This window comes from Acomys minous (genome assembly GCF_964271855.1).
Source record: "Acomys minous genome assembly, chromosome: 10".
NCBI lineage: Eukaryota > Metazoa > Chordata > Mammalia > Rodentia > Muridae > Acomys > Acomys minous.
Window position 1 is genome coordinate 23,319,246 of NC_140491.1, and position 23,545 is coordinate 23,342,790.

Consider the following 23,545-nt stretch of genomic DNA (forward strand, 5'->3'; position numbering starts at 1 on the left):
TGCTACTTCTTGCCCAGGATTTTAGTACCAGGAATGCCTTCCAACCTATGGGCCCCAAATCCAACCAGAACAAGGCTGCATACCCCCCCAGAACACTGCATCAGTGAGCACGTCCTTGCAGGCTATTCATCACTGCAGCTCGAAGGATTCATACCTTGGTACCACTGCTTATGACCTTTCTTCCCCAGCAGCATCCACAGCATCTTCTGGCACCGTGAAAGCAGCAATCAGGAAGGGAGGCTCCATCACAGTTCCAGCTTCATTTCTCCATGTGCTAAGACCAAATGCATGGTGTCTTCAACAACGGGCTCTCACCAAACGGTTCTGGTGGGAGACAAAAGCATGGTAATAAACTTTATCGTTCTGGAAGTCTCTGAGGGTGTAGGAAAGTTTCCCATACCTAGCACAGCGGTTTGTTTTATTTGTTTGTTTGTTTTATCTGCCTTTAATGTTTTTTTCATACAATACATTTTTATGATATTCTTTACCCTCCCCCAACTCCTCCTAGATCTTTCCCACCTCCCTATCTATACAACTTCATGTTTTTTCTTTCTCAAAAAGCAATTAAAAACAAACAAAAAGACAAAGACAAACAAAACACACACATACAAACATACACAATCAAAATATAGATCATATATTGTATCATCCAACTGGTCTGGAGCACTGGGCCTGCTGCAGAGTGTGGAAAATATAATCATGCCATTGCATTAAAAAATTAATAGTTATTTTCACTTTCCCGGAAGATATAAAGTGCAAATAGTTTCTTGGGTTGAGGTGGAAGTTAGTGCTCCCTTCTTCTTCTTCTTCTCTGTAGCAGTAGGATTTTTTTAAATAACCTATTGCTTCTAGAAGTAAAGTTATCCTCTCATGCAGAGTACTTCCATTCAAATCATTTCTTAAATTTCAATTTTAATCAGCTTATTAAATAGTAGGTTTCCATATGGCTTTTAATATATCTTTAGTGGAATAATAAAACTTAACAGTTATAATCAATATTTTCCATTTACTTTATTGTCTTAAATTGTTCCATCTTTGGTTATTGGTCATTCCCCCCACTGGCTCCTGTGCTACATACACGCGCACGCGCACACACACACATCAATGTGGCATGGGTTTGCTTTTGTTTATTTTGTCTTTTTTTTCAGTACGTCCTTACTTCTTAGTGGTATCAAACACTCCAGGCTGATTGTGTACTGTTTGATGCTCTAGACCTAGCCATTTTTTCAATTGTCTTTTCATCTTTATGATCAAGTTTACTGATTTCAATTATTTTTCAATAAATAAACACAAATTTCCTCTTTCCCTTCACTCTAAATAAACAAGCAAAAAATAGAGGTACAGGTAAAATAACAAGATTAACAACAGTTAATAAATGACCTCATGAAATTGAAAAGCTTTTTTTTTTTTTAAGCTTTTGTAAGGCAAAGAACACTGTTAATAGGACAAAACAGCAGCTTACAGATTGGGAGAAGATCTTCACCAACCCTACATCTGACAGAGGACTAATATTCAAAGAATATAAAGAACTCAAGAAATTAAACACTACCAAACCTAATAATCCAATTAAAAAATTGAGTACAGAACTAAACAGAGAATTTGCAACTGAGGCTGGTCGAGAAGCACTTACAGAAGTGTTCAGTGTCCTTATCCATCAGGAAAATGCAAATCAAAATGACTCTGAGACTCCATCCTACACACATAAGAATAATTAAGATCAAAAATTTAAGTGACAGCACATATTGGTGAGGATGTGGAGCAAGGAGAGCACTCCTCCATTGCTGGTAGGGGTGCAAACTTGTACAACCACTTTGAAAATTAATCTGGTGCTTTCTCAGAAAACTGGGAATAGCTTTACTTCAAGACCCATCCATACCACTCCTGAGCATATACCCAAAAGATGTTTCACCATACCACATGGACACTTACTCAACTATGTTCATAGCAGTTTTATTTGTAATAGCTAGAAACTAGAAACAACCTGGATGTCCCTCAACTGAAGAATGGATAAAGAAAATGAGGTGTGTTTGCAATAAAATACTACTTAGCTATTAAAACAAGGACATCATGAGCTTTTAAGGCAAATGGGTAAAATAAGAAAGTATCATTCTGAATGAGGTAACCCAGACCCAGATAGACACACGTGGTATATACTCATTTATAAGTGGATATTCTCCATAAAGTACAAGATAACAATCTACAGACCAAAGGAAGCCAAGTAGGGCTCAAGAGAGGATGCTTGGATTTCACTCAGAGGGGAAATAAAACAAATGAAGTAGATGGAAGGAAAGAACTGGGTGGGGTAAGTGGGGATATGGAGCCTGAAATCACCACTTCATTTAGCCAGGTGGGACTTCCATTGGAGAGAGGGGGACATTAACCCATCCATAGAACCTTTGACCCAAAATTTGTAAGGATAAAGATGGAACAGAGATTGAGGGCACAGCCAACCAATGACTGGTCCAACTTGGGAGAGGGCCAACCCCGACACTAATAACGATACTCTGCTATGCTTGCAGACAGGAGCCCAACATAACTGTCTTCGAGAGGTTTCATCATGCAACTGATGGAAACAGATGCAGAGACCCACAGCCAAACAAGAGGCCAAGTTGAAAGAGTGGGAGGAAGGATTGAGGGAGCCAGAAGGGTCAAAGACATCATAAAAAGACATAGAGAGTAAACTAAGCTGGGCCCATGGGACCTCACAGAAACTGAACCACCAACCAAAGAGCATGCATGGACAGGAAATAGACCCCCTACACATATGTGGCAGATGTGCAGCTTGTTCTTCATGTGAGTCTCCTAACAATGGAAGCAGGGGTTGGGGGTGGGGTGGGGGTTGCAGGTGGGGGGAGCTGTCTCTGACTCTGTTGCCTGCATTTGTATCCCTTTCCTGTATCTGTGTTTCCTTGTCTGGCCTCAACAGGAGAGCATTGTTTAGTTTTGCAGTGATGTGATGTACCAAGGTTGGTTAGCACCCATAGACAGCCTCCTCTTCTCTTAGGAGAAAGGGAGTCAAGGGTAGGGGAAAGGGGACATGAGGGTAAGACTGGGAGATGGAGAGGGAGCATGTTTCAATCACGCTGTAAAGTGATTAAATAAATTAATAGGAAAAAAAGAACAAGATCAAAAGACATCAATTCCCAAAGAATGGAAAAGGATTTCACCTCTTCCTTTCTGCTGCTGTAAATTATACACTCATGCTCTCAGAAGGAAGAGATCGTGTGCTGGTGGAAGTCACTGCCTGAGATGCCTCAAAGCATCCATCTCTCTCTGGAAGAAACTCTGCTTTCTCCATCACCAAGGACTTTGAATCTCATCTTATTAAGAAGGAGAGCGGCACACCCAGCACATCTCAGACTTTGGTACCAACAACCAAAGAGAGTAAAAGAGTCCAGAAAAAGCCTCCGACAAAGATGAAAAAGTCACAAGTCCCCATCTTAAGAGTCACCAGTGTGTATTAACTGACAAGTGGATCTTTCAGTAAAGCAGAGATGTCAGTAACATTCCCTTAGAAGAAAGAGGACCAAGGAAATTGTTTGCCCTTAAGGATAACAAGACTCTCCAGGGCTGGAGAGATGGCTCAGTGGTTAAATGCACCTGCGCTGTGGTCCACACCCATCTGTAACTCTAGTTCCAAGGTATTTTATGCTTTCTTCCAGTCTCCAAGAACCTAAAGCACACAAGTGCTCCACATACATACATTAGTAAACAAAAAGAAATTCACACTTAAAGTAAAAAAAAAAAAAACCAAGCCTTTAAAAAGAAACAAGTGAAGATTTTTTCCACTGTCTGGAGTTTCCTTTTGTTGATCTTCAAAGACTGAATCCCCCAAAATGTCCTCTCTGGTCATAGAGAGACTAGAACTGCTTGGGCATTTCTGAGCATAAACTTTTTGTTCAATTGTCAGGAAATGTTTATTCCGCCCCATGAGTTAAACACTGAACTACATGCTAGTGAGGAGAATATGAGCTATAATTTGGGATCCCAAACTTACCTATGAGGAGATGGGGAGGGGACATAGGGGGTCACAAACATACCAGCATTTAATTACAACAACTGTGTGCTGTGATAGGTGACCACAGACAGGGAAAACTAAGAGCAACTAAAAGCTTGGGGGAGGGGCAAAAGGGATCATTCAAATACTCCTAAATATCACCACTCTCTGGCCTTTCCTTATATATCTATTATTGTCTTACTGTATTCTCTTACTGAGCTACATTGTAATCTTTGCATCCTTTTAGGATCACAGTTTTTATTTGCTTCCTTATCAGGGTTACACCAGAGAAAAAAATCTAGTATGATTTGTGTGTACAAATCCCTGCACATATACATGTATATCCACAGTCTCTCTCTCTCTCTCTCTCTCTCTCTCTCTCTCTCTCTCTCTCTCTCTCTCTCTCTCACACACACACACACACACACACACACACACACACACAAACAGAAAAAGAGAGAGGGAATTTATTCCAAGGAAAGAGGAGCCAGTAAACTGCAGAAGCTTGGCCAGGCATATCTGTAGGGCAGGCTGTCAGGAAGGACAGGTGGAAATGCTTCTACAGGAGCTAGTGATGCAGTCCACAGGTAGCATTCCTTCTTCCCCAGGAAAACCTTCCTTCAAGCATTTAAACAGATTGGCTCAGACAACTCAGACCATTCAGAATAATATCCTTTAACTGCTATAGAGACAGCTGATTAAAGTCACATTTACATGATGTATTTATAGCAACACCCAGGAAGTGTTTAGGTTGAATATGCTGGGATTAAGAGTTTAGCCAAGCTGATGACTGTAAGTGCCCATGGCAATCACCCTCTCTTCCCTCTGTCCTCCGAGTGCAGATTAGATTAGTGAGTTGGGTCTCCCCAGAGGCTGTACAAGGTGACAGTCCTATTTCACCTCTCCCTTTTTCTTTCCTACTTCACCAGCCCTAACTGTGCAGAGTCTTTACGTCACTCAGGCCTGGCTATTTGTTAATATGGGGTGGGTATACAGATAAAATTTCTTCTGGATAAACAATCAGACTAACACAATCTGTGTGAAAGGAAGGGGGATATCATGTAACCATGTGCAAACAGACTTCCTTAGTTTGGAAATTATTTGGGAATGAATGTTGGAGCACTGGCGACTAATAAAGTCTTAATTCTTGTTTCTTTTCTTGATTTAAGTGCATAAGTTTGATATTAGTGCTTGGATCTTACAATCGGTTGGAACTATAGGTCACATTACCTTAAGCAACATTCTCATTTGCTTTCTGCTTCTCTGATAAATATCTTGGTCAAAAGCAACTTGGGGCTGGGGTCATTTCATCTTATAGACTAAAATTTATCATCAAGGGAATCCAAGGCAGGGACTCAAGCAAGAGTATGAAGAAAAATCCTGGGGGAAACGCTGCTTACTAGCTTTGTTCCTCTGCCTTGCTCCGCTACCATATACAGCCTAGGCTCATGCCTCCAAGAATGTGACTGCCCACAATGGAGCCTTCCAGATGAATTAGTAGCCAAGGAGATGTCTCCTGGACAAGGCTGCAGGCCAGTCTGACGGAGGCAATTCTTCAACTGAGTTTTCCTCTTCACAAGTGCGTCAGGTTGACAACCAAAGTGAGCGGTCATAAACAAGTTCATAACCACTCTGCATCTGAGTTTCTTCACCTGGAGCTTGTGAAGCTAACAAGTCACATTTTAGAGAGTTGGGTGGGGCGGGTAAGATGAGTAAATGCAGACGTGTGTAGCCCAAAGGCAAGCATAACGTTTCAAGGTTTGAAAAGCTGACTCGGTGTGCCTACCGGACAAAGTAGGAGACAGAGGCAAGCAACTTGTGATGCTTGTCTTTGAAAGCCATACAACCCAGTGAGAGACACTGACACGCAAACAATTTTAACGCAACGTAGAAATTCGATAGGAGGATAAAGCCCCCAAAAGGAGTAAGTACACCAACCTGGGCTTCACTGTAGGAATTCATATGAGCCATATCATTTTCATGGTCAAATAAAGCAAGGAAGGGCATGGCAAGCATAGTGACGAGCGTGCGAAGAGACAGAGATAGAATAGAGCACAGTGTGCCTGGGAGAGCAGCAAGCAGTCCCCTGTGGATGGAGTGTCAGGGTGAGTGTTGAGTGTAAGGAGGGGCTGGGGAAGGGAAGACAGTAAGAGTGAGGGGAGAGAGAGAAGCCAAGTGTCTTCTGAAGCTGATAAGGCATGCTAGGGAGTTTGGGCTTTATTCTGAAGACTGAGGGGCAGACTTCCAAGTCCGTTTTTGGCCACAGAGCGACTGTATTGTAAATTGATAAAAGCAGCATTCGTAGCCATTTGTCTACCAGCCAGACATAGCAAATGTGCTTCCCCCGTGGATATGTTCCTCGCCAGGATTGTTAGTAATCAGGGCAGAGTAGAAACAGGGGGATTACATATAACAAAAGCAAGTCAACCATAGCACCCAACCCGGCCTGTCACCTTACACCACCACATGACTGAATGTGCAGAAGGCTGGGAGAGAGAACATATCTTAGCTAATACAAAGAAATATTTTCCCAAATATTCTCTCTTCTCCCCTCCATGCGTGCAAACTCTGCGCCACTTTACATGCCAAATACTCCCTCCTCCTCTCAAAGCTTGTTTCTCTTTGGCTTCTGGGACATGCATTCTCCTACCTCTCTGGACGACCCTTCTCAGCCTCCTGTGCTGGTTCCTTTTAAAGTTGGATCCCCACGTTTCAGTCTTTGGACCTCTCTCCTCCCTTGGTGACTTCATCCAAATTTATTGCTTTAAATCCCACCTGTGTGCTGACAATTTCCAGATTTATATGCCCATCCTAGACTTCTCTCTTGGACTCCAGGCTCTATCTAATCGCCTGCTTGATATTTCTACTCAAGATGTCAGACATCTCAGACTAAGATGGATAAAACTAAACTTTTGGCATTCCAAGCTTGTCCTGTCCAGGAAACATAAATCACACTAATCCTTTTACAACGTAAATCACCTCACTCCTCTGCCCAAGCCTACTCAGGATTCCGCATTTCATCCACAGTGGAGCTAAAGTCCACATAACCCCTTCCAAAGCCTTAACTGTCTAATTTCCTGCCAATATCCATCCCTGCAACTGTCCACCTTACAAATTCCATCTCTCAAACAGTGCCTTCCAAGCTTGTCCTCAGATCCATCAAACACCAACTCAACTTCAGGGTCATTTCATAGATTGTGCTCTCTGCTAAGGAACTGCATCCCTAAGATTGTCCCAGCATGAACACCACTTTCCTAGTGACAACCTCATCCACCTTATGTAAAACATCAGCATTTGCATCACCAGAACACCCACTCACCTTGCTTTATCTGCTCCATGGCACTATCACCATCTTTGTTGTATGTTCTACTTGTTAATTTCTTATCTTTTTGTCTCTGCTCCTATCACATATCAGTAAACTGCAACAAGGCATGAAGAATTCCTATTTTCTCTTTTGTTCACTGCTCTCTTTCTGGTACCCAAAACAGAACCTGGCACAGAAAGCCAAGTAATACTTTTTATTCTTAGTAATAATATATTAATTTTACAAAGAGGTTTTATTACCAGATGCATATTATATATATATACATATATATATGTGTATATATATATATATTATACTTTGATCATATCCACTCCTTCTGTTGCCCTCTCTTATGTTTCTTGTCCTTTTTTTTTTTTTAAAGGATAAATTAAAGTAGAAAGAAAGTGCTGGACCTAAAGTTCGAAGATATACAGGTTTCAGTATACACTCCATGACTTATTGTCTTTTTTTTCTTTTATTTATGTACTCACTGTACATCCCAATCACAGCCCCTACTTTACCTCCCTCTTTCCCCTCCTCCCTTACTCCTCAGAAAAGGGGAGCCCCTCTACTAACCCACCCCAGCACATCACCCCAGCACATCAAGTCTCATCAAAACTGAATGAATCCTCTTTCCTTGTGCCTTGTCAGGCAGCCCCACCAGGGGGAAGTAATAGAAAAGCAGACAACAGAATCCATGTCAGAGACAGGCCCTACCCAGCTCCCCTTACTAGGGGACCCCCCCCCATGAACACCAAGCTGCCCATCAGCTACATCTGTGTAGGGGGCCTAGGTCCACATCAATGCATGGTCCTTGATTTGCTGTTTCAGGGTCATTTCATAGATTATGCTCTCTGCAAGACCCTGGGCCTTGCTTAGTTGGCTCTGTTCATCTTCTTCTGAGCTCCAGTCCCTCCCTCCCTCCTCCAGCTCCTTCTATCATCCCACACACTCTTCCATAAGACTCCCAATGCTTGTCTGTGAGTCTCAGCCTCTGTTTAGATCCCTTGCTGGGTGGGAGCCTCTCAGAGGACAGCTATGCTAGGCTCCGGTCACAATGGAATACCACTCAGCTAGTGAAAGCAAGGGCATTATGAAATTTGCAGACAAATGGGTGGAACTAGATCATCCTATGTGAGGTAACCCAGACCCAGAAAGACTCACGTGGTATGTACTCACTTATAAGCAGATTTTAGACATGTAGTATAGGATAACCATACTATAATTCATAGACTCAAAGAAGGTAAGTAACAAGGAAGACCCAAGGGAGGAAACTTAAATCTCACTCAGAAGGGGAAATAGAATAGACAGAAAAAGTGATGGAAGAAAGGGAACATGGTAGGAGAGGGGGTGCAGAGAGAAATGAGGGGTGCAGGAGATCAGACCTGGGGAGAGCAGGAACAGGAGGGCAGAGCACTTGTAGAGAGAAGAGAAACCGTGGGTGGGGCATCTCTGTGAGAAGCTGGAGACTTATGACTGAATAGGCTCCTGGGAAGATATGGAGGTGGCTCTAGCTGAGACTCCTGCTAACAGGGGTCATGGAGACTGAAGAGGCCACCTTCTACCTAGACAGGACTAGTGAAGGGAGGAGAGCATCAAGCCACCCACCCAAAAACTTTGATCCAAAATTTACCCTGCCTACAGATATGCAAGGATCAGAATATATCAAACAAATATGTAGCCCAAACTGAGACCCACCCCATGGGTGAGAGCTGACTCCTGACACTATTAACAATACTTTGCTATGCTTGCAGACTTTGTTTGTTGGTTTGTTTTTGTTTTGTTTTTGTTTTCGAGACAGGGTTTCCCTGTGTAGCCTTGGCCGTCCTGGACTCGCTTTGTAGACCAGGCTGGCCTCGAACTCACACTCACATCAATCCGCCTGCCTCTGCCTCCCTAACGCAGGGATTAAAGGCGTGCGCCACCACCACCTGGCTTATGCTTACAGACTCACTGTCTTCTTACCACTGGGTAAAGTAATCCAGCCTCTTTGGTCTTGGCTTCTTTATCTTGGCACAGTAATTAGGGTTATGTAGAAAAACATGATAGATAACAGGCATTCTAATAGAGGTTATATGCTCATTTACCTTGCTTCAATTTGTCAGAACAAAAAGCCTGTAATGGAATAAGAACTCCATATATTGTGAAGTTGTTCTAAACCAAAATACAAATTGTAAAATCTAAGTTTAAAACTCTGGTGCCCCCTATTAGACCACTTCCTCTTGGTGGGGAGACCTGGTGACACTCAGAGGAAGAGTAAGCGGACTACCAGGAAGAGAACTGATAGGCTGTGATGTTATAGTGGGGGACAATGTCCCCTTCTGTCACAGACCTAGGGGAGGGGAATATGATGAAAAAGGAGGGAGGGGGAATGGGAAGATACAAGTGAGGGGATAGCAAATAAGATGTAATCTGAATAAATTACATAAACAAACAAACAAATAAATAAATGAGTAAAAATGTAAATAACAAAAAACAAGAGAAATAAGAAAACTTCCAGGTCAGCATCATCTGTGAGACCTATCAATATAAACATGGTGATATCTGTCCCATTGTTCACTGGAACTCTTTGTACAACATAACCTAGTGGTTGGCTTGACATTTCTGACTTCCGTAATTTATAAAGTCAATGTCCTTTGAGAACTGTGTCCATCCATCACATTGCTGAGCTTATGAGCTTATGTTTACTAAATTCTTAGTGAAGCCTTTCTTCTTGGTGGCAGAAGCTGAGTTGAAGTTGTTGAGACCAAGTAGATGCATTACCCTGTTAAAAATAGATTGAAAAAAATATATATACATTTAAAAATATTTCCATTTACATATTCTATACTAACTTCTCAAACTCAATACAAAATTATGGTCTAGATCTATTTTTAATTAAGATGATGGGTTAACAGGTTGTATTTTTATGTCAGGAGTTCACTTGCAAAATTAATCTACAATCATTTACTAAGTACATACTCTGTGCCAAGCACTAGACTAGACCCCAGAGTCAAACCAATGGGCAAGAAGGACACGTATTTCAGTGTGCTCCTTGTGTACTGCATTTGAAAAAATAAAGAAATATACTGAAGCACTGTGTTATGAAGAAAAACACAATGGGACAGAGAATAATAGTAAAAAGGGTTGCCATTTTTCATATGCTTATTTATTCTCACAGAATCTCATACAAGTGTATCAGCTCCACCTTTAATTATTCTTCTCCAAGCCCTCCCAAACTACTGTTCCTCAACTTGCTCCAAACTTTGCATATTCTTCTCTGGCTGGCAGCACTCTATGTCCAAAATATACTGGCATTTTTCAGGCAATACTCTGATAAAATGAGCACAGATTAGAAGCCTAAAGAAAATAAGGGACTAACCTCAAGGATATGCCAGGAAGAGAGAGACACAAGTGTTGAAGTAGCTAAATGTGCCTATAGCTGAGAGACCAACCAGTGAAAAAATTCAAACTATGTGACAGGTTAGGGAACACAGCGTGTAAGGAACTATAAATGCTAGCTTGACTACTATCCATCAGTTTCTTTTCAAGGATGAGGACATATATTTTGGGATTCTATACTAATATTTGATTAATATTTTGGCATATTTCATCTGGAGTTTTTTAGGAGTTTAGGCAATTTTTCTAGCTTCGTTATAATCATACTATATATACAACCTTAAATTGATATCTACTATATCATACTAACTCCGCTTGAATATAACATTTACTATGGATATTTTAATGACTGTGTGATATATCGTTCAGTATGTTGGGGTAGTATAATTTATTTACAATCCTTATTTTAATTATTTCTTATATTTTACCAAGTGCTAAGACATGGATTGATAGATAAGAAAAGCATGGGAGAATAGCAAAGTAGAAGGATCCAGAGGGTCCTAGAAACCTACAAGTAGAACATTATGAAAGGCAGATTTGGGCACAGGGGTCCCACTCAAACTAAGGCACCAGCCAAGGACTAAATAGGCAGTAAACTTTAAACCCCTACCCAGATCTAGACAATGGACAGAACATTCTCCACAGTTGAGTGGAGAGTGGGATATGACTTTCTCACATACTCTGGTGCCTCACCTTTGACCATGTCCCCTGGAGGGGGAGACCTGGTGGCACTCAGAGGAAGGACAGCAGGTTACCAAGAAGAGACCTGATACCCTATGAACATATACAGGGAGAGGTAATCCCCCTCAGGAACAGTCATAGGGGAGGGGAATAAGGGGAAAATGGGAGGGAGGGAAGAATGGGAGGATACAAGGGATGGGATAACCATTGAGATGTAACAAGAATAAATTAATTTAAAAAAAAAAGACATGGATTGATACAATAGATCAGGCCACCTTACCAGCTATTCACTCCAAATGTCTAGAAATGGCAAAACAAATACATAGGAAATAAGGAAGAAGAGCAGAAACTAGAAAATAAGAAAAAAATGTGTGTCTTAAGCTCCAAATATCTGCAAAAGATTATTATAGTTGCCAGTGGCACAACAGCAAATAAGATGTATAGTTCATCTCATTATTTGCGGGTCATATTTACAAATACTCCTGTCGACTACAATTAATGTGTAACACCCAAAGCAATGCTAGAATGATTTTGTAGTTACTTATAGGCCAATGTGGTATATGGTCCCAGCTGACGTCAGGAACACTGCGTCCTTATCCAAGCTGTCACACTACAGACAACGTTGGGAATACTGTGTCCTTATCCGAGCTGTCACACTATAGACATGCATCTTTCCACAGTCATCTTTACACCATGTCTTTCTCATTTAAGGAGATTTTTCCATTTATGAACATCGCTGTTTGAAATGATCTCTAGCCACAGCACTAAAGTACTGTCTAGCGTAACTGTTCCTAAGCCCAAGAGAGTATTGTTGCCTGATAGAGAAGATACACATATTAAATAAGTTTCCCCCAGGCACGAGTTCAAGGTTAATGAATCAACAATATAGATTACACTAAAAGTCCTTAAATAGAAATAGCCATAAAAACAAGATTGGCTATTGATTAGTTATCTAAAACTCTGTGACCAGAGACTCACAGGCACCTAAACTTGTATTTCCTGAAGAGGCAGAGTTCTTGTTTTCTAGCTCAGGGTCTGCAGGAACTTAACTACCATGATAACAAGAATTGACTCTGCTCTGTTTGCCCTCAAGCAGAGCATGAATTATCAAACACTATATAATGTTGCACAAATCAAAAAGGAACTCAAGTCATTTAAAGCCTGAAAATGTACTGCGGCAGTGTACTCTTTAAATGTTACCACCGTGTTTCCATGTTTTTCAGTGTTGAAAATACTCTAAACAGAATGTACCAGAGCTATCCCCTCAAGCTCCTAAAAAGATGAAAGGAGAATTTGTGGTATTTTTATCCATCACTGTGTCTGGACAGCCAATCAGAGTGTCCTTTTTCTTTATATAAAAATCACTATGAATTCTTCTCTCTCTCTCTCTCTCTCTCTCTCTCTCTCTCTCTCTCTCTCTCTTTTGTTGTTCTTTTCTTAAATGCTTTGCAATCCCCTGTGGCAAAGCTCAGTCCTCAGTATATCATTCTATTTCATGAAGGGAAATCTGTTTATAAATCCAACAAATTGAGCTTCATAATTTAAATAAATTTCCAATTTTCTTTCAGAAAATTTCATGTTTCTAGTTTCCTTTTCACCTTTTTGAAAGAAATTTACTAACAACCAGTAAGAAGAATCAACACACAAAATTAATTTTTAATTAAGCAGTAAAGATACATGGCCAACTAAACAGTTTGAAAACTTGAGTTCAGCCTTACAAAAAAAAGTCCTTTCAGAGTTCATTTCCTTTTCAATTGTATTAAGCAATAGGACACTTCTTAGAATAAGAACAGCCTTCTATTGTAATTATTCTCCTTTATTTGCATATTTGGTAAGACTTTCTTCTGTCTAACAGTTATCTGTAGCTCTGAGACATTTGAAAGAGCTAAAACCCAAGGGCTGATGGAAGTATCACATATTAAAGTTCAGTTCTTATTCTTGCTGCCTTTGCACAAAAAGGCTAGGAGGTTTGCAAATCACTTTGGAGTCAAAGGCCATGAGAGGGTTGAAAATGGATTCTAAAACCCGGTGATTCTGAAAGTGCGCATTATTGACCCTGGCTTCTGTTTGCCTCTGCTGTGATAAAGAGGAAGCAAGAGATACCAGTTGGCCAGGAGCAAATTATCCAGAATGTACCAGCATACTTTGTAAGAGCACTTCCGTTGAGGCCCTGGGTAAATAATATCCAGCTTTAGACAAAGAGAATGAAAGGGAAAGAAAATGGACACTTCCTTTCACTGTTAAAAAAAAAAAAAGCCCCCCCCCGGTTGGGAATTAAGGCCTGGTGGGGGGCACAGGGAGGGCTGGAAGCAGGGGTGAACAATTCTCCTATTTCACATTTTTCTTGTGTGGTCATCTTTTCTATGTACCGCCATTGTTTTCTTCTGATCCAAGATAAGACCTACTTTACAAAAACTAATTCAAAAGCTTTTAAAAATATCATTGAGAAGTTAACTATCAAGCTTTTTATTTTTTTGTCACTTCTTGCAACAGATGCAGAACCAGTTTTTAAAATCACATTGATTAAAATTGGAAGATTAATTTTAGGTGTTCTAAGTATTCTAATATTTCATGTCATTAAAAGCAACTGAAAAGATAAAGAGAAACAGGAGTTCTGTATTTAGTCTCATCAACAATTTGAATGAAAGGAAATTTTGGTCATTTGTGTCATTGCCAGAATGCTAGCTTGGCTTTGTGATGTGGCATAAATCAGCATTTAGCCTACAAAGAAGATAAGAGTTTCCAAAATGGTGGCCAGCAGGAAACTGTTCTGTCCTTATTTTGTTAGATTGTTTTCTTTGTTCTTTTAAACAACTTCCTCAATAATATTTTTCCATTTACTTGCATTAAATACAAGTTTTTTTTAAATAAGTTTGGAATAATGACTATATTTTGTGTTTTCACTTTTATTACATTTATTTATGTGTGCATGTACATGTATGTATGTGCTCTTGCGCACACACACACACACACACACACACACACATACACACAAACATGCATGATTTGACACACATGAGAAGGTCAGAGAAAAACTTACAAGAGTCATTTCTCACCATCTGCCATGTGGTTCTGAGAGACTAAACTCAGGTTGCCAGACTCATTGGTGCCAGCTCTTTTACTCTGCGAGCAATCTCACTGGACCTCCAAAGCGTCTTTTATAGTCTTCAGATACTAATGAGAAGCTGTCGTGAGTTCAAGTGCTTGTAAAGTAAAATGTAGATTTGAATTGCTCTCCAAAACAATCTTTTATTTGTTTTCATTTTCTGCACTATTTTCTTCATGAAAGTATGTGTCGTGTTTCATTTCATATCATAAGCTCTCTGAGGGCAGAATGTCTGTTGGTTTCATGTCTCTAACCTTCCTGGAGCCTGTGTAGAGTCACTCAACAAAAAGCGAGCCCCTTGGGTGAGAATCGTGGTCTAACATCAGTTTTGATATCTTTCCTGATGCCACTCCAGTCCCATAATCTAGCCACTTGCTTATAAAATATCAGTGAGGGTTCTAAGGGCAGTGAGTCCTCCGCTGATGTGTGAGCCATGCTGGACTACGCTCCCACTTGGCTTCTAGATTTGAAATCATCTCAGCTCCTTGACTTATACTCCTAACTCATGCTCAACTCCTACCTTGTTCTGCCCATCTCAACTTTCCATCTCCTGAGTTTTTCTCCATTAAAAAAAACTATCTGAAGCCCTTAACTTTGTGAGCACCAAGTATCCTGCTAACATCTCTCCTCCCCATCTTCAAGAGTCTCTCCAGTTAGGATTCAGACAGAATCACTGGTATTTTGAAATGTTATGAACATAAATGCTGTCCTTTTGTATCCTTCCTGATATCAAGACACTGAGAACCTTCACTTCTTCCAAGTCCTCCGTTTTCCTTTACCCCTCTCTGTTCCCAGTGCTGACCTCACCATGGCTGGGTGCACTTGGGAAACGTTGGGAAGTAAGGACATCAGTTGAGTCAACCTCATTTCTTATTTATCCTGGCTTTACGCACAAACATCTGGACTTCTTAGGGAAGTCCTGACAAAAGAAATATCCAGGGAATTAATCAGTGTAGTCTTACATTACTCAAAGGGAGACATGTAAAGGAAGGAAAAAGAAAAGAGAGAAGGAAAAGGAAGAAGGAAGGAGATGAGAGAAAGAAAAGGGAGAAGACATGAGAAGAAAAGAAATTCTTGGGACTAAAAAATTACAGTAATAATTCCACAATACACAAAGATATTACATTTCATATTTTACATTAAATTCTTACAACTTTTATTTGACACTCAGTACAACTGGGCGTAAAATAAAATGCTGGCATTTTGCTGCAGAAACAGTGAGAAACTCTGCAGTTAATAGGTACAACAGATTTTCACAAGCCCTACTTTCCTGAGGGGAGAAAAGGTACTTTTCTTATGCCCCAAAACCTGCATTAGTGCCTGGCCAATGAAAGATGCTTAACAATTGGTCAGAAATATTAGATACATATTCAATACTAAGCACTGAAAAGAATGACAGTTTAAAATTTTATTTTCAGTTTTGAAACGTGTTTGAACAGTGAACACTATTTTTCAAGGATTATCTTCAAATAAAGAATAGTCTTTCATGGATCAAATTCCAGGAAATGTTGCCATGCACAGTGAACTAAGCCAAAGAAAACCCACATTGCACTACAGGTGGGAAGATATTGTTTGAATTCTCTAGCATATTATCAGGTCCTGGATGCTTTCAGAATCACTCAGTGGCCTAAATAAATTTTAGAGAGGGGTATTAAAGAAGAAAGTAGAGATCATAAAAGATTTAAAGTTCTGTTATTTCTTGACTTTATGGGAATATTAGCCAGCTAGGTAATTTGGAGAGTATCATTGCTCAGAGTTCTCTAGTAGCCTATTTTTCTCAGACAGGGTAAAAATCAACTTGCCATCATTATCACATTTTCAAGACATAAATACAAGTCTTTAGCTCAAATATCAACAGATTTTCTTAGAGTTTAGGAACAGAAAAATGGTCTTGAACATCACTCAGTGACCTAGTTTTATAAGCACAGAAAGGTCCAAGAATGCTAAAGCATTTTGAACTCAAAAATCTGTTTTATATTTTTAGAAGCTTTTGGAAAGCAAATATTTAAAAAGTTCCATTCCTTCAAAAATGTTGACAATAGCCAAAATATGGAGTCATCTTAAATGCTTATCAACAGATAAAGGAGTAAAAGAAGTGACATAGACAGACAGACAGACAGACAGATCAACAGCAAGCACACACACACACACACACAGAGAGAGAGAGAGAGACAGACAGAGAGAGAGAGAGACAGAGAGAGAGAGAGAGACAGAGAGACAGAGAGACAGAGATGAATGAAATTACAATATCTTCAGGGAAATAGATAGAAGTGGAGAATATCATGCTGAGTGAAGTAAGCCCAATGAAAACAGGTATCATATATTTTCTCATATGTGGAATCAAGGGACAAATAAAAGAACATAAAATTTAAAAAGTAATGACTATGGCCGTGGGAAGAGAAAGGGGGAAAGGCGGTGAAGCTGGGATAAGAGTGAAGGAGAAGGAAATGTGAGCACCATGTATTTTAAACCTACACAGAAACGTTGGAATGAAGCCCTTTACTCTCTACAAGCCATAAACACCAATAAAAATGTTAACAATGATCTTATTCATACTTAGATGTCTGTTTCTTCATGTGCAATTCGGTTAACTCTGATTCTTCAAGACAGACCCTCAGCACTTCTGGTTTGTAAGTGATTGGGTAGTTATGGTACAAAAATTATTAAGAAAAAGAATAAACAAGCATCAGAGACTCGCCCAATAGTCTAAGAATGTCTTCATCCTTGGGCTGTAGAGATGTCTGCATCTGTAAATGCCAAACATGTGAGCATGGAGACCCAAGTCTAGCCCTCAAGCATCCAGCTGGCATGGCAGCAAGCCTCGCCTTCAGCATCCTTCTTTTCATTCACACACTCCCCAGCCACCACCACATTCTGCTCATTCATATTTCCTCTTCCCCCACATTCCTCTTATTCATACATTCCCTCCCCACCCCCACAGTTTCTAAGATGAGAGCTGACTCTGCAGCGCAAGCTTCCTTTACACTTGTGGCACTCCTCCTGTCTAATCCCCCGGAGGGTTAGAAATATGAACACAAGCTATCATGCTCAACTTATGTTTCTCTTTTAACACTTCCAGTGAACTACAGAATCTGATACCCTCAACATCAGTGCTATTCACTTTTTTTTCCCTCTATTCTCTCCCTATAGCATAACCCAAATGTTGTCAGGAGATTGTCTCTGTCTTTCTTTCTTTCTTTCTTTCTTTCTTTCTTTCTTTCTTTCTTTCTTCTTATCTATCTCCCCAGAAAAGTACCTACTGTTAAAACTGCCTTGATCAAATCTAGGTGGATAACAACCTACTCTGCCTTCACTCCTGACCCCTTCCAGGTTCTCCTCTGTTTACCCAGCTGGCTGTCCATATTTCTCTGTGGCTGCCACACTATTTTGCTTTCACTCACCATGACTGAAATTTCAGTCACTGTTGACCTGCTGTAGCCTCTGTTCATCACGCTCCATCTTTCTAAATAAAAGAAACAAACTCCTGCTTTAAGTAGAAAGTGAGTTGACTCTAAGACTCTGCAGTCTAGCACTCAGGATCATTAGGGAGTCTGGAGACGCAGCCTCAAGAGAGTGAGCAGACACCAAGGGAAACTACATTTCTACTACAGACCCAGTCTGCCAAGGATGCTGGCCTTCTGTCACCTAAAAAATGTCTGTTTTCATGCCCCCAATTCCATAACTCTGTCACAAATAATGCTATCTAACCATCCACTTGTTCTTTCCATCACTACCCAGTGAGCTAAAATTCCAGACAAGAACATCTGATATGCTGGGCTAAGTATGCAGTACATACATATGTACTACATGCAGAAGTTTAGAGAGTGATTATCTGCTCCTGACCATATATATACTTTTGCCTATTATGATCAAATGTAAACATATACATCAATTTTATCATCCATCAAAGGCAAATAAATGGACACACATGCACATACACATACATGCACACACACACGCACACATCTATTGGAGCCTGGGGAATTCTATAACCTGCTGTACACAAGTTGGAGGCTCAGAAAACACAGTAAAGCAGTTCCATTCTACATCTGAAAGCAGAGGAACCAGGAATGTGAACAGTATAATTCCCAGCCCAAAGACCAAAAGTCTCAAGTTTTAGGCAAGAAGAGAGGTGGAATCTTTCCTTCCTTTTCCCTCTTCACTTCTGTTTCAGCCCTCAGCAGACTAGGTGATCTCATAGATCAGTCTCATAATCGCAGTGCAGAAGGTCATCTGCTTCACTAAGTCCACTGACTCAAATGCTCATTAACATTAAGAAACACTTACAATTAAACACCCAGAAATGGTGTTTAAATAATACAACTAAGTTAAACTGACACATAAAATTACCGATCACAATAGGACCTTGTCATTTTATTTTGTTGTTTTAAAAAAATATATTAACTGCTCAGATGATAGGAATCCAAACTAAAACATGTCTTTGTTTCTCCAAAACTGGTTTGCCCTCTTGCGCACCTTGCTTTTATTTTGAGTCTCAGATCTGTTTGCACCTGGTAGAAGCTACTATAGAGATCCATACGCTGGTCAAAATATAGAGAACAAGTGGCCAGTCCCAGTTACTACATCCATAATACAGCCGATTCACCTAAGGCCCAAGAAACACTACAGAAGAAGAGATGGAAAGATTCTAAGAACCATAGAAAAGGGACACCTGGTGCAAGACAGTGCCTCCTAGACATGACTGGGACTCCATCTTTTGTCATCCACCTCCTCCCTCCACTCTGTTTTACGCTGTCCATTAATTTCTATCAAAGTGTGGATGGGCAGATAACAAATACTACTGACTGAGCTGATGATTGTGTCTTCTGACCCTCCTCTGCCCCATCCTCACCAAAAACCAATACATTTTCATAAGCGTGTCCTTGCTAACACTCTTAAAACAGTATCTTGCCATCACTGTCTATTCCAGACTCCCTACCACTGTTGGTTTGGGACGTTTATGTACTGCATAAAGACATTATACCAAGGTGGCAGAGCACTGAAACCCAGCTTTTTCTCAGCTCTTCTGCTGGGAATCCTGACCTGAGTCTACTCAGAAAAGGTATCCTTCCCAAGCCTTGTGTATTTAGATACAGTAACAAGAGCCCTTTCCCGACTGAACTTATTTCATCTATGCCCTACTTTACACTTTGTCACAGCATGAGTTATGCTTCCCTGAAAGGATAATTTGAAGTTTAGGAGCTTTAGTTAGAGGTGGCTAATAGCCACTTAACTTGGGTACTAGGAATTGAACTTGGGTCCTCTGTAGGAGCAGTACATGCTTCTAACTGTTGGGCCATCTTTCCAGGCCCTTGTGAAATTACTTTTCAGCTCAATGTTTTTTTTAAGCCAGCAAGGCCTCCTTTTATTTGTCCAGGGGTGGGCTTTTAAATGCAGTGCAACTTTATAACGTCAAGAATGCCAGGAAAGAAAGCCGGCTAGGTGCAGAGTAACACCACAAGCTTGCTGGAATCTTCTACTCCAACGGGTGCCCTTGGCCCTTGGCACAAGCAGCCAAAGCTGCTGACCAGGAGGTGTCAAACAGATCTCAGAATGAGACAGGGGTGCCTGCTCCATGCAAAGCTCCGGTCTGTCCTCCTGTCCTTGCCATATACAACAACGTGCAAAACAAAACCCTTGAAAATATGTTTATACTGGATCACAGAGCAGGCTGTGGCTCTTGGCCCGAGAAGCATCATGGCTGTGCATGAAGGGTCAGGCAGCTTCCATCCTTCCAAAAGTCAGGGCACTGCCATCTGACTCTGGTCTCTCCACCATCTCAGGGGCCTGTCAGGCAGGCCTTCACACGGGAGTCTCCTCTGCCCCCCCCCCCTTTTTTTAAGAGTCCGGCAGACAGCAAGGAATGGCGGGAGTCCTCTGAGCCATCGGCTTCCTGGATCTTCAGTCGGACTTTCTGATTCATCTTCCTGCACTCTGAGTACAGCTGGCCATAGTATCGAAAAGAGACCAGTGTCCAGAGCACATAGATGGTGAAGATGGCAATGAGCCCCACGGCCTCCAGCCAGCTGTGCAGACGGAGGTGGTCCTGGCCCCCTCACAGGCACAGCTAGCCTGAGATGGCAGCCAGCGGTGTGATGAACGCAAAGCACGCCATGTCATGGCACAGTGGCCGCTTCTCAGTGCGGGGCCCTGGGTCCTTCAGCCACTCTGTGAGAGGTCGGGGCCGCTTTTCCACTGCAAACTCAGCGTGACACAGCTCACAGTAGGTGATGTTGGACGACAGCCATTTCTCCAGATAGCTCTTGAATGCACAGCTCCGAGTGTGCCGGTGCAGCCACATGGGGACAGCAAGGTCTCCCCATTCGCTCTCTCATGGCAGATTCGACAGAAGGGACAGTTGCTTGGTGTGTCCAGAGCCCGGATGACAGTTGAGAGCAGCCAGCCATCCCTTGAAATCACCTGTGATACATATTGGGGTAGCCCTAGCCCTGTGGCTTCCACAACCTTGGAGAGGGCAGGGCTGTCAGAGCAGCCACATAGGGAGCCAGGGACCTGGCAGCAGTCACCGGCCCTCATGGTCACAGAGAGACTCCTGTCCTCAGGGCCTGAGGCCCATGGTCCCAGGATCTGGCTGGGTGGCCGTGCAGCCAACTCACCCCCCCTAATCCCCCCACCCACCTACCCCCCCGCCAGTTCTCCCTGGTCTGGGTCCCGGCCTGGGCCGCATGTCAGTGGCGACTTGCTCCGACTCCCGCAGGCATCAGGGCAATATTTTTTACTTTATGGAAAACTCCCTTGTTGCCTACAACATGAAACCATTCATTCAAAAGAAATCCAGAGATTTAGATAGTAATGGTTGTCTAAATGTGCTTTGGTATTCGGTGAATAGTAAGCTCATTCTTAAATCCCAACCCTGAAATTGAAAAGTCCCCACACCGGCAACACTACGAAACAACAAAAATGTATCTGTAAAACCTTTCCACTTCTCTGAATTTGCATTACAGAAGAAAAAAGCCAGTAAATACAAGGAGACAATATGGCATATCATGCCAATATATAACTATAGGCCTTCCTGGTCATCCAAGGCTAATCTCCCATCAACAGAGAGAGGAAACTATTTCAACAAAGTAAATGAGACAGTGAAGTCAAATTATATACTTGAGAGTGGATTTGCCACTGCTGCCGTAGAAACATGCATTTCATTTACATTACTGAGATTATGGAATTATCAAATGCATCGTCTTATAACAAGAAAGTCTTCAAGGGGAAAAAATAAAACTAAGGTTGTTGGACTTTATTACATGAATGTAATCTATGACCTTTGGCTCAACAAGCTTTTGAAATTATTCATCTTTGCTAAGAAGCTCAATCAAGGGAGGTCTGTTCCCCTACTACCACCCCCACCACCACCAGACAGGTTTTCTCTGTGTAGCCTTGGCTGTTCTGGACTCACTTTGTAGACCAAGTTGGCCTCGAACTCACAGAGATCCTCTTGCCTCTGTCTCCCACAGTACTGGGATTACAGGCACGCGCTACCGTGCTTGGCTCTAAGGAGTTATTTCAAATATAATATTTTATCTAATTTTAAAGTGTTTAGGGAAGAAGATCATCAAGCTTTCTGATTTTACAGTGTTTACAAAGCCTTAAGCTGAAGCCAATAGACGCCGTCCAGCAAGTAAGAAAAAAAGGGACCAGCTGTTTCTACATGTTTCCAGCAAATCTCTTTTTCTTTTGAAATATCATGGCTGATACAAATTTAATTTTAAAAGCATGCTAATATGATATGTTTTCTAGTCCAGTCTACAACAACTATACTTGTTCCTAAATTTTTCAACTATCCTGCATGGTAGTTTCAGAGAAAAAAAGTTGAAATTAATATATATATAAATTATTTCAGAATTTAATAGGAGAATTAGTAGAGGGCAAATAAGGTATACTTATATTCATGACTCTAAAGCATATCAAGTATTTGGGACAAAAAACATAAATACTTCTAAAATTACAGCTCATTCCAAGCATTTCTTTAAAACACTGTTTTTAGAAATGTATTAAGTGTTCACCACAGCACAAGAAGTAAAGGTCACTAACCTACAGCAATCAGGTGTCTCTTGCTGTGTGATAGGCGCCCTGGGGATCAAACTCAGGCCATAGGGTCCTTGCTGAGGCATCTCACAGCTCCTTCTTACCATCATTTTATTCATTTATTACATGTTATGTTTGACCAACTTCCTGCTTTATATAAGGCACTTTGAGAACTGCTGCCTTATTGTTCTGTGCACTGAGCTCCTTTACTTAAATGTATGATTTATTAAAATGAGAGGCCCAGTGTTCTCCTAGTTTTTCCAAAGGAACTGGGCAAACAATTCCAGGGAAACTCTGGCAGTTAAAAACAGCTATTGGTACCTGTAGGAAACTGGATGATTGGCTGACAATTCTTCCTTCCCTCTTCTCACTACTTGCCGGGTTTTTACCATATGTGGACTGTCTTTGGGCTTGGCCATGTAACTTAACTGTAGTAATGGGATGTGAGTGGATGTGACTAAGAAGAGACTTTCAAGTTATCTGTACTGTCTTTCTTGCATTCAGATCCTTATGTCATTTTCATGTTGAGAAAGATCCCCATTACTCACAAATTCCAGAATGCGACATAAGGAAAATACATACACCAGGGCCTTTCATACCTATAAAACCAGAAGGTCCAAGCATCGAGAGAGAGGGGAGGACAAGGAGGAGGGGTTCAAAATAAAAGAGAATTTCTCAGAGCAGAAATATGAGTGTTTAAACTGAAAGACTTTTTTAAGTCTTCTGTGTAATGCATGAGTTAAGAACTGTTTATGTAGGTTTTTGAGGTGTGTCTGTTAGCGTCCTGAATAGTTGTGGAAGTTTTATGTCATTTAAACTTTTCATTCCCTTGTAAAACTATGTAACAACCACAACAAATTTCTGAAATCTTTTAAATATTTATTTAAAATTTAATACTATATCTGAATAAGTAAAAAAGTAAATAAAGTAAAGGTAGAATAGAGATATTTAAAATAGAAAGACTGAGGACGTCCACTTCTCAAGGCAACAGAATATTTTTGCAGGAGATGTTCCCCCTACATGAAGGGGTAAACCG

At 41.0% G+C, this 23,545-nt stretch overlaps 1 long non-coding RNA gene and 1 pseudogene across 2 annotated transcripts in view; both read right to left on the bottom strand.

The window, feature by feature from the left end:
- The window catches only part of LOC311606705, a 342,592-nt gene that overhangs the window by 302,929 nt on the left and 16,118 nt on the right, over window positions 1-23,545 (bottom strand). The window contains exon 3 of the long non-coding RNA XR_014782412.1: window positions 155-324. This is a non-coding gene — a long non-coding RNA (uncharacterized lncRNA). The remainder of the gene's footprint in view (window positions 1-154; window positions 325-23,545) is intronic.
- Window positions 20,246-21,033, bottom strand: LOC311606441 (E3 ubiquitin-protein ligase MARCHF2-like; annotated as a pseudogene). Its single transcript has one exon. The product of its transcript is annotated as an E3 ubiquitin-protein ligase MARCHF2-like (transcript).